This window comes from Solanum stenotomum, chromosome 9, assembly GCF_019186545.1.
Source record: "Solanum stenotomum isolate F172 chromosome 9, ASM1918654v1, whole genome shotgun sequence".
Lineage (NCBI taxonomy): Eukaryota > Viridiplantae > Streptophyta > Magnoliopsida > Solanales > Solanaceae > Solanum > Solanum stenotomum.
In genome coordinates, this window is record NC_064290.1 from 36,604,732 (window position 1) to 36,618,212 (window position 13,481).

A 13,481-nucleotide genomic window follows, 5' to 3' on the forward strand; every position below is an offset into this window, starting at 1 on the left:
GGGACCACCCCGTATACCCTGGTGACCACCCCTACGGTCCTGTCCCTGGCCTCTGCCTCTAGCTGGAGGTACTGGCGCATGCCTAACTGCCTGTGGAGCGGGTAAGGCTAATCTGCGATGGGGACACTCGCGGGCCCAATGATCTAACTCCCCACACTCATAACACCCCTGGGACTGTCGACTGAGAGCTGGAGGTCGGCTACCCCGGCCAGAAGAACCCATCTGTGAACTATCTCGGCCCCGACTAGGACCGGCACTAAAACCAATATGGCGGTGCTGATCACCCTCCGATGCCTGGAGAGAGGCCTGGAAGGGGCTACTAGACTGACCCGACTGAAACCTCTGCTGAGATCTATCATAAGACTCTCGGGGTCTGAAACGGCGCCTATCATGGCTATCCTCCTGTCTAGCTCTCTTGCCGCTGCCCCCTTGGGCCTCGCGACGGAGCTGCTCGATAATGTGGGCATGGTCCACTACATCCAGAAATGAGCGGTCCGCTGAGACTAAAGACTGAGTCTCAATCCGCAACTGTAGTCTCAAACCCCAAACAAAACAGCGAACCCTCTCCTCCTCAGTAGGTAATATCATGGCGGCATGCCTGGAGAGCTTGTGGAATCGGGCCTCATACTCTGATACTGTCATGGAGCCCTGCTCTAACCGAGCAAACTGATCTCTGAGCTGATCTCTGATGCTCCTAGGGATAAATCGGGCCAAGAAGGCCTCTGAAAACTCAGTCCATGTGACCGGTGGAGACCCAGCAGGCCTGGTCTCTAAGTATGTACGCCACCACTGCCTGGCGGGACCGTCTAACTGGTAAGCGGTGAAGTCTGCTCCTCTCGACTCCACTAAACCCAAAGTCTGTAGCCGCTCGCGGCAAGTAACTAGAAACTCGTGGGCATCCTCCCCCACTGCCCCAGAAAATCTCGGCGGTGATAGTCGAAGGAACAGCCCGAGCATCTTCTGCTCCCGTAGTGGCATGACGCCCTCCAAATCGTCAGGCTGAACAACCGGTGCCGCTAGCTGCTGAACAATCGGTACCGCTGGTGTAGGCTGGTCCTGCGGTACTGGAACGGCTGGAGCTGGGCCCTGCTGCATACCCCCAATGGCAGCTAATATCTGTACGAGCATCGCCTGTATATCTAAAGCTGCCACAGGCTCGGGCGGTGGCTGGGCTGGTCCCGGGCCCATCGGTTGCTACTGTGCTGGAGCTGCTGGTGGCTCTATCACCGGCTTCGGAGTTTGCTCTCGGTCTTGGGCTGGTGCTGTAACTCTGGCACGACCTCGAGGTCGGCCTCTACCCCTAGCTGGGGCCATACCACGCGTGCGAGCCATCCCTATAAAAGAGTGGTACAAGTAAGATTTTCAGAAACTGATAAGACGCACAATGCACGGCAGTGATACAAAAGCGACACGTTCCTAAAGACATCCTCTAGCCTCCCGAAGATAAGTAACGGACGTCTCCGTATCGATCTGCAGGACTCTACTAAACGTTAGCTCTGTACAAGTGAGACCGACGAACCTGGGCTCTGATACCAATTTGTCACGACCCGATTTATCAAGTCATGATGGCACCTACTATAACTCACCAGCAGGTAAGCCAACCCGTAACCCGGAACAACAAGTAATGGGTCTGAGGGTAAAACTTAAACAAGAGTAGGAAAATAACAATATAAACAGGCGGAAGCAACCCAAAGCATATATACAAATAAAGATCCCTCCCAGAACCTGGAAGTCACCAGTACAGAGCTACTACAAAATGAGTACAAGTCCCAAAACTGGACAACAGAGACTGGACTGTCTCGAAAGGAAAAAGACAAGTCTATATATAAAGTTGGAGACTGAAATAGTACAAAACCTCGTGTGCTCACCCCCGTCTCCGGATAAGTCTACTCCAAGCTCGATCAACGCTGGCTACTAGTGCTCGGACCTGCATCACAAAATAGATGCAGAGCGTAGCATGAGTACCAAAACAACAGGTACCCAGTAGGCATCATAGGCCGACTGAGCAAGATAAGCAAAAGTGAACTGAAATGCAAATAAAGGGTCACATCAAGTGCAAAGAGTAGTAAATGGGGGTATGTACACGAGCGTACAGGCAACAAAGACAAGTAATCTAACTAACTCCGCCGGGCTCCCATAAACCCGACGGGTACGCTCGTGCACAATAAAAGAAACCACCTGCACGGACCCCCATAAGCCCGGCAGATGCACCGACAGTTGAAGTAAAGTAATGGAGCTAGAAGGTCTATCACAATATTACCAATTTTCGGACTTTTAACTGAACCATTCCCAATCATATTCCAGGATCTCATTACGTCCCGGACTTTAACCGGAATCTCTCCAACCTCCAAAACCTCAACCTGCAGATGAGAGTAATCAAGACTAAACTGAAGCTTTAGTGAGGAATTGGGAATACACCACGTGCAAGCTGGACCACGGACTCGAACCGGGTACTATAGCTAATGAGTCAACCTATATGGGCTGGACCACGGACTCGAACCGGGTGCTGTAGCCAAAGGTCGGGCACGGGTGGGCTGGACCACGGACTCGAACCGGGTACTGTAGCCAAAATCAGATCACAGGTAAGCTGGACCACGGACTCGAACCGGGTACTGTAGCTAAGCCTGGACATAAATGAGCTGGACCACGGACTCTAACCGGGTACTGTAGCTAAAACCAGATCACAGGTAAGCTGGACCACGGACTCGAACCGGGTACTGTAGCTAAGCCTGGACATAAATGAGCTGGACCACGGACTCTAACCGGGTACTGTAGCTGAAACCAGATCACAGGTAAGCTGGACCACGGACTCGAACCGGGTACTGTAGCTAAGCCTGGACATAAATGAGCTGGACCACGGACTCTAACCGGGTACTGTAGCTGAAACCAGATCACAGGTAAGCTGGACCACGGACTCGAACCGGGTACTGTAGCTAAGCCTGGACATAAATGAGCTGGACCACGGACTCTAACCGGGTACTGTAGCTGAAACCAGATCACAGGTAAGCTGGACCACGGACTCGAACCGGGTACTGTAGCTAAGCCTGGACATAAATGAGCTGGACCACGGACTCTAACCGGGTACTGTAGCTGAAACCAGATCACAGGTAAGCTGGACCACGGACTCGAACCGGGTACTGTAGCTAAGCCTGGACATAAATGAGCTGGACCACGGACTCTAACCGGGTACTGTAGCTGAAACCAGATCACAGGTAAGCTGGACCACGGACTCGAACCGGGTACTGTAGCTAAGCCTGGAAAAAGTAAGCTGGACCACGGACTCTAACCGGGTACTGTAGCTAAGAATCAATATCCAACCATCCGTCGCGGGAAATATCACCAAACCGATTACCATAAATAATCCTTTTAGTCCGACCCTCATATACCCCAAATCGCCGAGGAAGTATCCAATAATGAGTAAGCTAGACCACGGACTTTAACCGGGTATTTGTAGCCGATATAAAAGCAGGGCATTATGGATACAAGGTCATAAGCTGAGTTACCGACTATCAGACTCAAGTCTGCTATATCAGTCTACAAGGAGCTAACCGTCCGAAACGACGTCGGAAAAAGTTCTACTGCCCAACGACATCCGAAATCTCGCAAGTCTATGGCAACACTAGTCTAAGCCTAGACTAAGGCCAAACATACTTCAAATCAATATTATCATATACACCACCAGATATGGCTATTCAATAATATCAAGAGACATGCTGTCATAATCCAACACTTTCCCGAAATAAGGTCTAAGGCAGGAATTATAGAAATTTAGCATGCTCGACACCCGAACCCCTCCATACTCAAGCAAATCAATAAACAATTGCCTAAACATGCTCAATCTCACGAGAGAAAACCATAGCCTACCTGAAAGCCGATCACGCGTGCTCCAACTCACGGTACCGGATCTTTTCCTCTCCGAACGGTCTCCAAATGCTTCCCCACTAACAAAAGGTTAATCACCTCGTCATTACGAATATATTGACACTAAAATTATATTTTTCGGAGACGGACCCAAAATCGGGTCTAAAACGGGATTGTGGGGCCCACACTTAGAATCTCAAAATCGAATCCGTGGAAACGTCCCAACTACCTTACTAAACTAATATCCCAAAATTTTAGCACAAACAGATGCCCACAACACCGCAAATCAGCCACAATAATTAAAAAGGACAGCCCTTTCATCATCAATTTCCGGAAAAACGAGACCCTTTCAACCCAAACAGATTATACCACGACGATCCTTGCGAAAAACTCTACAAGTTAGCCTCAAGAATGACTCAAAACCAACCTAAGATGATCAAGATCTCACATTTCAAAATTCAACAACAATTCATTTCGAAAATCACCCTAGCAATAGCTAAATTCGATTTCTTACTTCAAACGAATCCTCCCCTCGTGTTCCTGAGATCACCTCTAGATTCCCCACGAAATTCACTTGAAGTTAGCCTTTTGAATCACTTAATTCGGGCTTAAAATGGAGGAGAAATCTTATGTTGAAGATGTGAAAGAAATAATGGATGAAATTCGTCTTAAAATCTGGAAATTTCCAGATTTCCATCCGCTGCCACGTGGCGTCGTGTGGCTCTGCCACGTCACCACCGCGTTAGAATTCTACAACCTTTCAAACTTAAATTTCGATGTTTCGGACTCGTTCGGAGTCGGAAAAATACAAACCATATATGGAATCGGGTTGAAAATGATATTTCGTACTCAACAGTGAAGGCAGAATTTCCATTTGGAGATCGCTTCGATGAAAAGTGGGTCCCACACCCAGTATCGTTTTGAGCAAGATTCCACAACTGCCATCTAAAGCCTCAGGAAGTGAACAAAGGGTCTTTCTAGACCAAAATCGATATTCCGAAGCTAACCTAGCTGTCAAAATTTTCATCTGAGCACGTCTTCCAAGAAGGTTGACCAAAGTCAACTTTTCAAGTTATAAAATCTTCAAAACAGGGAAACGGGCCTAAAACCCAAACGAACGACCAGGTGACCGAACAGTCAGTGCCAGCAAGTAATAAATGACTTGGGGTCGCTACAGGAATGCTCTATATGAGGGAAAGAATTCTTTAATTTAAAAATGACCTGGAGGGTCATTACAAGATTCATGAGAAGTACTATCCTACCCATGACCTTGAACTAACGGCGGTTGTTTTTGCCTTAAAGATTTGGAGGCATTATTTGTATGGAGTTCATGTAGATGTGTTTACCGACCATAAGAGTTTGTAATATGTGTTTAATCAGAAAGACCTAAAGCTTTGTCATATAAGATGGCTTGAGTTATTGAAAGATTATGATATGAGTGTTCTCTATCACCTGAAAAGGCGAATGTGGTGGCGGATGCTTTTAGTCAGTTATCTATGGGTAGTGTTGCTCACATTGAAGAAGAAAAGAAAGAGTTAGTTTGAGATGTTCATATATTGACCCGATTGGGTGTTCGGTTAGTGGACTCTACCAAGGGTGGTGTTATGGTCTACAATGGTTCAGAATCGTCCTTAGTGGCGAATGTGAAAGCCAAGCAAGGTCTTGATCCAATTTTGTTTTACTTGAAAGAAGTGGTGCTTAAGAAATCCATTGAGGTTTTCCCCCAAGGGGGATATGGTGTGCTTAGATATCAAGGTTGTTTATGTGTTCCAAATGTTGATGGGTTGAGGGAATAGATCTTGACAGAAGCCCATAGTTTGCGGTATTCCATTCACCCGGGAGCCACCAAGATGTATTATGATTTGCGGGAGATCTATTGGTGGAATGGGATGAAGAAGGATATTGCGGAATTTGTGACTAAGTGTCCTAATTATCAACAAGTGAAAGTTGAGCATCAGAAATCGGGAGGTTTATCCTAAGACATTAGTATTCCTACTTAGAAGTGGGAAGAGGTGAATATATATATATGGACTTCATTGTTGGTTTGCCTCGCACCCGGTGACAACATGATTCAATTTGGGTAACAATAGATTGGATGACAAAATTGGCTCATTTTCTTTCGGTTAAGGTTTCCTATTCGGCGGAGGACTATGCCAAGTTGTACTTAAGAGAAATTGTAAAGTTGCATGGAGTGCCTTTGTCCATTATTTCCGATCGTGGAACCCAATTCACTTCTCAGTTTTGGAAGTCTTTCCAAAAGGGTCTTGGCACTAAGGTTAAGCATAGCACGACTTTTCACCCCAAACTGATGGGCAAGTGGAGTGTACCATCCAAACTTTGGAAGACATGTTAAGGGCTTGTGTGATTTATTTTAAAGGTATCTGGGATGACCGTTTACCATTGATTGAGTTTGCTTATAACAATAGTTATCACTCGAGCATTGATATGGCTCCATTTGAAGCACTATATGGCAGGAGGTGTAGATCTCCTATAGGTTGGTTTGAGGTGGGTGAAGTTTCCCTAATAGGTCCTGAATTGGTACATAAGGCCATATAGAAGTTTGACTTGTAAGAGAAAGGTTGAGAATGGCTCAAAGTCGGTAAAAATCATATGCTGATGTAAGGAGAAGAGATCTTGAGTTTGATGTTCATGATTGGGTTTACTTGAAAATCTCACCCATGAAGGGTGTAATGAGATTTGGTAAGAAAGGGAAGCTTAGTCCCTGATATGTAAGCCCATATCATATTTTGAGACATGTTGGTAAGGTTGCTTATGAGCTATATTTGCCAAATGAGTTGCCATCAATGAATCTAGTTTTCCATGTCTCTATGTTGAAGTAATGTGTTGGTAATCCAACATCCATTGTTTCCTTAGAAGGTTTGGGAGTTAAGGAGAATCTTTCTTATGAGGAAGTTCCGGTTGAGATTTTAGACCGGCTAGTCAAGAAGTTGAGAAATAAAGAAATAGCTTCTGTAAAAGTGTTGTGGATGAATCAATTAGTTGAGGGTGCTACTTGGGAGGCCGAGGCCGATATAATGTCCCGATATCCTTATCTATTTCCTCCTACTCTTACTCTAGCTTGAGGTAATGAGTTCCTCTTGGTTTGTTCTTTGTTTTGGAGTCATGTGTTTTATGTGTTTCCATGATTTCCTTAGGTGATGCATGTTCATGAAAAACTTGTGTTTTGAAAGGAAATGAGTTTGCATGATTGATTTTCCTCATGTTGTTTTGCATTGAGTATGGGTTGCCTATTGACTTCATGATATGAATTGATGAACATGCTTTAACTATGCTTTTTGAGAACGAATTGCATATGGGCTCCGTGAGATTGTGTTGAACATGCTTTCAGCTTGGAGATGGTGGTTCCTCCTTGAACATGAGTAATTTTGAAAATTCATGCATTTTGGGTTGCTAGATGTAGTTCCTACTTCCTTATGATGCATTGAGTATGTTTAGCTTGGAGTTGATGTTTCCTCTTTGATTTGTGCATTGCATGCATGATATTGTTAGACTTAGTTTTACCCCTCTAATGATGTTTTGAGAACGTTCTAGCTTGGAGTCGATAGTTCCTCCTTGGTTACATGCATTTAGATGAAGTTGCATTGTAGGTTGGGTTGTTAGTTCATCTCCTACTCCTTTCGTACTGGCTTGAATCTCATTCGAGGATGAATGATCCCAAGGGGGAGATATTGTAACACCCCGTATTCAAAAAAGGCCAAATAGCAGTTTTACAGAAGTTGCAGGTGCCGATCCACGCCGGCCACCCCCTGCCCGTAGAAGGGACCACAGACTGTAGGTGTGGTCCGTGGATGGCCTGCCTGAAATTGGTCTAAGGACCCTAAGCCACGACCTGACTAACAGACCGTTGGTCAGACTACGGTCCATGGTTGGGGTCTGTGGTCCAATGCCTCAAGTTCCAACTTTCTGACCCCCCCATTGACGGTCCACCAGGATGAGCCGTGGGTCAGACCACGGTCCGTTGATTGGGGTCCATAAGGTGGTAGGTCAGTGGTTAAGTCCAGTGGTAGTTGGGTCTTTTCCTAATTAATTAACTTCTATACTACGTCGTTTTACCCTTCACTAAGACTTTATATAAACATTTTAACCCCCAAATTCAACCCATTCAAGTCTTTCTTCCAAATTCACAAAAGAAGATCAATTCTCCTCTCAAAAATATTTCTCTCTCTAGAAACTTAAAGAAGAAGAAGAAGAAGGATTCAACCTAGGGTTTCAAGGCAAACCACCATTTTCACCATTGAAGATAAGTTTTTGTCTTTGAGGTATGATAGTTTTTATCCATAGATTCATTCCATTCATGGAGTTCCCAAATTCCTTTATTTTCAAAGGTAGAATTCCCCAATTGAGTTAGGGTTTTCTTCAAGTATCATAGGTTCTTTTGATTATTGATTTAAATGATTGAATTATGATCTCTTATGCATGAATTGATGAAATACTATGATTTTTTGATGATTTCCCCATGAACCCATGTAATCCTCGTGTTTTCAAGTTAAGATCATGTGATGTGGAATTTTGATTATGAAAGAAGAGTTTTATGAAATTAAGCATGCATTGATAAGATTGGCATGAATTTATGATGAATTTCATATCTAACCCATGTTTTCTAAATGATGATGATCGAAAGTGGGTTTTGTCCTTAAAAGGGAAAATTATGGAATTATGCATGACTTTATGAAATCTATGCAAATGTTTTAAGGATGCTTTGAGAGTAAAGTATCAATGATGATTATGATGTGTTATGGAAATATTTTTTCTCATAAACACATAAAAGCATGATGTGAAAGGTTTTCTCACATAATAATGATTCTAAGGTTGAAAGGTTTTCTCACCTAAATGAATCAAAGAAAAGAGCTATCCTAATGAAACCTAATTTGGATTGGTTGAACGATACTTTTCCATGTATGATGACTTAGCTTGGATTGGAAAGATGATGTGCCTTTCCATGGATAATAAGAACAAATAAGAAATGACTATTCCGTGGGATTTATGCTTAGCACCGAGAGGATATTGAGATGGAAGCTCTCCCGTTAGTAGAGGTCGGATTTCTAATAGCAATCTCCTTATCCCTTACATATATGCCCCCATAGGATGATTGTCTAGATAGACATTATCTAGTGCGTCACGCCCCAACGCTACCCCCTTGGCGTAACACGGGACCTAGGAACACGAGTGACCCCAACCTAACCCTGTATCTGGCATATATCAAGCATACTGAGAATAACTGAATAAAACATGTACTGTGCAGAAGCTAAAACAATGGATAACTGAAAGTAGGGAATACCCAACTAATCTGAATGTATAAAACATACTAAGAGTTTAAGATGAACTTAACGATTCAAGTTGATTCTATTACTATGTCTTAAAAGCCTCTAACTGAGTTGAGTTATTGGGACATGACCCCTAGCTAACTCTAACAAAACTAAAAACTAAATAAAAAGACTAAAGTGAAAAACATGTCTATTGTCGAAGTATGATGACTCACCATTGGAGCTGCTGAAATGCAGACCGAGAATTGATAAAAGTGTGATCTAAATGCTTAGTACCTGAACCTACATCATGAAATGATGTAGCGCAAGGTATGCGTCAATACTTGGAATGTACTGAGCATGCAAGATATGGATACTAAGCTGAACAAATATATATAAGCTAAACAAAGCATAACTGAGCAAGAATGTAAATACTGAAACATAATTGAAAAGCTAAGCTGAATGCAATGACCAAGTACTAATCATGAAAATAACATGTTAAACTGAATGCTGAAGTATATACTGAAAACCTAGTCAAATGCACTAAGAGTTTGACTGTGGGAGCTACTATTAACCGACATAAAACCACGTGAGCTAAATGTGGAGTCCGATGTATATGCCTCATCGAGAGGACCCAATATACCTTGCCAGTGGTGTAAAGGCATGACTGGCATGATCACTAAATCTGATGCCCAACATAAGGGACTTATAATCCTATGGGGGCACGTAGTTCTAGGACTATGAGGGTACGCTGAACCCTAGTCCAACTCGGTGCTAAGTCTACTCCCAACTGAATATGTATATGACTGAAATGTGACGGACTGACATGCTAACTGAGAATGCAACATTTATATACTGATAATGTCACATTTGAAATCTAAAGCATGATTATTTATTTAACTGACCTAGCAAGTGTAATTCATGAACTAAGAGAATCTACACAAACTAGGGTTCTGAGTTTCATACAGGAATTACGCAAACGTTCCAAGAAAACCTGTTATTTCGATTAAGGATACTACCACAGCTAAATCACAACAAAAATTCAAGGTTTTAGAAACCCTAGGTCTAAACAAGATATGGAGAATCAAGGCGCAGACTAAATTCTAGGGACCTAGTGTATGAAAGGAACCCACTAGTGAAATCTCACATACCTGGTGACAAAATCTACGGAGAAATCCTTCGAATTTAGGGTTGAAACTTGAATCAAACCTTCTAGTTGTTCTTGGGAAACTAGCGCCTCTTTCTTTTCCTTTTTGTTCTAAGTTTGGATAATTTTTGGTGAATAAAGGCTCGGGGTATGTCTGACTAAGTTATTAGACTTAAACTGAGTAAAACGACGTAGTTTAGGCATCAAACGACGTAGTTTAAGTTCCCAACGCATAGGGGAAAGGACCAAAATGACCCTGACTTAAATCTGACGAGTGCCACCTACTACAGGACTGACAGGCTGTTGTTTGACCTACCAACCGTTGGTAGGGGTCGTCGATCAAGCTCTGCCTGATAGGGCTTCACTAAAACGAGCATAAATTTATACTCCAAGATGGGATTTTAGCAAATTTGGTGGTGTTGGAAAGAGGATTCAATTATCTTTATTTGATAGGTCATGGGCCACCTAATTCATTTTGTGCTAAAAGATATGACCGTTTGAAGTTGACCCAATATCCATATCCCTCCAATTGACTGCTGACCCTTACCTACGGTCCGTAGGTCCAACCACGGACCGTCCGGGTCGACCGTGAGTGGGGTCAGAGACCATAATCATTTGGTACCTAACGACAGACCCCACATACGGACCGTGTGTCAGACCAAAGAAAACGTAGAAAAGAAAGGTTTTGATTCGACCCCTCGTTGTCACCTTTGGCTCGAGCTACTTTTGCTTTCCGGGTTAGCAGCCTTTTGTTCAATTTCTCGTGGAGTCAAATTCTCATCAGTACGGGTCAAGGGAATGGACCCCTGGCCTCGGACAATTGGTGGCTTCCGTGGTTCTTGCACTGGGTCCTGGAAAGCTGCATTTTTATATTTTCTCAAATCCTAGGTATTATATAGTGGATTTACTTTAGCTCAGATTCATAGTTCTACCTTAGCAAGTAGGACAACCCTTTTCGGTGTGGGAGACACCGGGGATCATGTTATAGCTCACATGGTCTCTATGTCAATTAAGGCTAATTCCCACATTAATAAGGAACTAAGGTTACTTCAGGAAGTATCTCACATGTGTTCAAAGGTTTCAAATGATGTTAGCTTGCATTGACCATGGTTTATGATTTATGTTTTCTAACTCTTTTATATCATGTTTTAGCTTGGTCAATTGCATGTCATGAAATGAAATGTCCCTTTTTAGCATGATTTAAATGTTTTATGCGCGGCTATCATACTTGGTACATTGTTTTCTACTAACACATACTCTTGCCTACATTTTCCCCAAATGTAGGGTCCGACAGTCAAGTTTCTTAGTTTCGTGGCTAGTAATTGATTTGAGATTTCTGAGCTTTGGTGAGTCCTCATGATTCGAGGATGGATGTTCATTGTTATAGTTTCTTTCATGTATTTCACTTTTGGACATGATGTATGGGCTAGGCCCAATTTTATTCTATTATTCTAGATGGCTACGATGAGACAAGTGTTTTAGACTTCCGCTTTTCTTTTATAAAACTATTGGACTTGAAAAATGTTGTTTTACTCTTGTTGTTCTATTTCTTATGTTATGAATGCTAAGTGGCTTGTATGGAGTCTTTTGGGGTTCTATATGCCATGTTACATCTAGGGGCTACCCCTTGGTCGTGAGAGTCCTTCTATGGATCGTATTGATCAATCGTAGATAGGTTTAGAAATACCATTATTTTGACCAACTTTTGAAGTAACCCATGTATGGCTCGTAGGTCTTCCTATGGTGCGTACACGCCAATCGTAGAATCCAACTTTGACCCTCAAAGTTTTACTAAGGCTGGAAGTGATCTATGAGACTTATCTACGACTCGTACAATGATTGACAAACCGTCTTGGTAAACTGTAAAAAAGGTTCTAAGACTTGATTTTTGAAAATTAGTTTCCCACTTCCTACGATTACCATCTACAGCATGTAGAAGCTTCTACAGTACGTAGATGGGACCTTATAAACCAAACTTTAGTTAAGAAATTTATTTTTCTCCTTTTTCCAAGTTTCGATGTGTTACACACAACTCTTTAGAAAAGTCAAAACTCTTCATAAAAGATTCAACTTTTCACAAAAGTCATAACTTTTCACTAAAGTCACAACTCTTCATTTTTCATTCAGACCTTTTAAAACCCAACACTTAATTCCAAGTCACCAAAAGAAGAAAGAATAAACAAAAAAAAATGATTTCAATTGCAATGCGACATTACTTCTCTAGAGTCTCTCAGTCCACAACTCATAATGCTACTGGAATGGTCGAATTCATTACATTTGATTCTTTAGTAAATAAAACTTTTAATTTTGTCACTATTATTTGTCGGTTTTTTTCCACTACACGGGAGTCGAATTCAAATACATACATTAAGTTTCTTAAGAAGTGTGTTTCATTCATCGAAGTTTTCTTCCTCCTATTTCAAGAAGCTTAATCTTTTACTGTGAGTCACAGTGATACATGCAAAAATTGCACTTTCTTTTTCCTATTTAGGTGATTTTTTTTAACTCCGTTAAAAATCTCAATAACGATGATTGAAATTTGATATTCTCTTTTTCCCTTTTTATAAGCTTCTTCGTATACTTTTTGGGAAAATTGCTTGTAGGTTGTGCTACATTTGATAGCACACAAGAACAAATATGTGATAACTAATATGGAACCAATGGTGAAGTTTGTTAAAAGAACTAAATAAATTGCTCTCTTGCTTGCCACAATTAGTATATTATATAGATTATTTTATCTTAGGTACAAACATTTTGTATGCCATTACTCTTCCTAGAGTATTGGTCTAGAGACATTTAGGGTGTGCTTGGTATGAAGGAAAACATTATCCAGAAAATATTTTCCATATCAACCCATTTTCCTCAAATTTAAGAAAAATGACTTTCTTTCAAAAATTAAGGAAAACATTTTCCAGAACTCTCCTCCAACTTCAAATTACAATTTTTTTTGTTGAAAAAATCAATTTATTTTGTCATTACCCCCAAACCAACTCCCCCTCCCCCCACCCCTAACAAAAAAAAACACAACTTAAAATTTTATTTTAAAAAAAATAGTTCAAATTTTAAAATTTTCAATTTTTTTAACCCCGCCCAACCCCTAACTTCCCCCTCCCCCTCCCCCCTACAAGAAAATTTAAAAGTCAGTTTTTAAAATTTTTAAAATTTTCAAATTTCTGTTTCCTTCCACCCACACATACCCCAATCCCCCT

At 42.0% G+C, this 13,481-nt stretch overlaps 1 pseudogene; it reads right to left on the reverse strand.

The window, feature by feature from the left end:
* Positions 1 to 1,188, reverse strand: part of LOC125877492 (uncharacterized) — a 7,959-nt pseudogene extending 6,771 nt beyond the window's left edge.
* Positions 1,189 to 13,481: the final 12,293 nt, after the last annotated feature.